The sequence below is a fragment of the Opisthorchis viverrini genome, assembly GCF_000715545.1.
Source record: "Opisthorchis viverrini unplaced genomic scaffold opera_v5_918, whole genome shotgun sequence".
NCBI classification, from domain to species: domain Eukaryota; kingdom Metazoa; phylum Platyhelminthes; class Trematoda; order Opisthorchiida; family Opisthorchiidae; genus Opisthorchis; species Opisthorchis viverrini.
Genome location: NW_008752640.1, coordinates 13,510 through 13,752, shown reverse-complemented (window position 1 = coordinate 13,752; position 243 = coordinate 13,510).

Below are 243 nucleotides of genomic sequence, written 5' to 3'. Positions count from 1 at the left end.
AAGTTTGGTCCGCTTTTTGTTGTTAAATCCACACGATACTGAGCTCAGACCTTTCCCGCACAGTGGGTCGTGCGTAGGTTTGAAGTGGCTTTTCCCGAACAGTGAGCCGTGTGTAGGTTTGGAGTGACTTTACCAGCACAGTGAGTCGGGCGTTTGTTTGAAGTAACTCAGGTCAAGGGGCTGTGTGAAGTGACGAGCGTCGTCGTTCGAACGTCGGCCGTTGTATTGAGTGTGTCGAACACA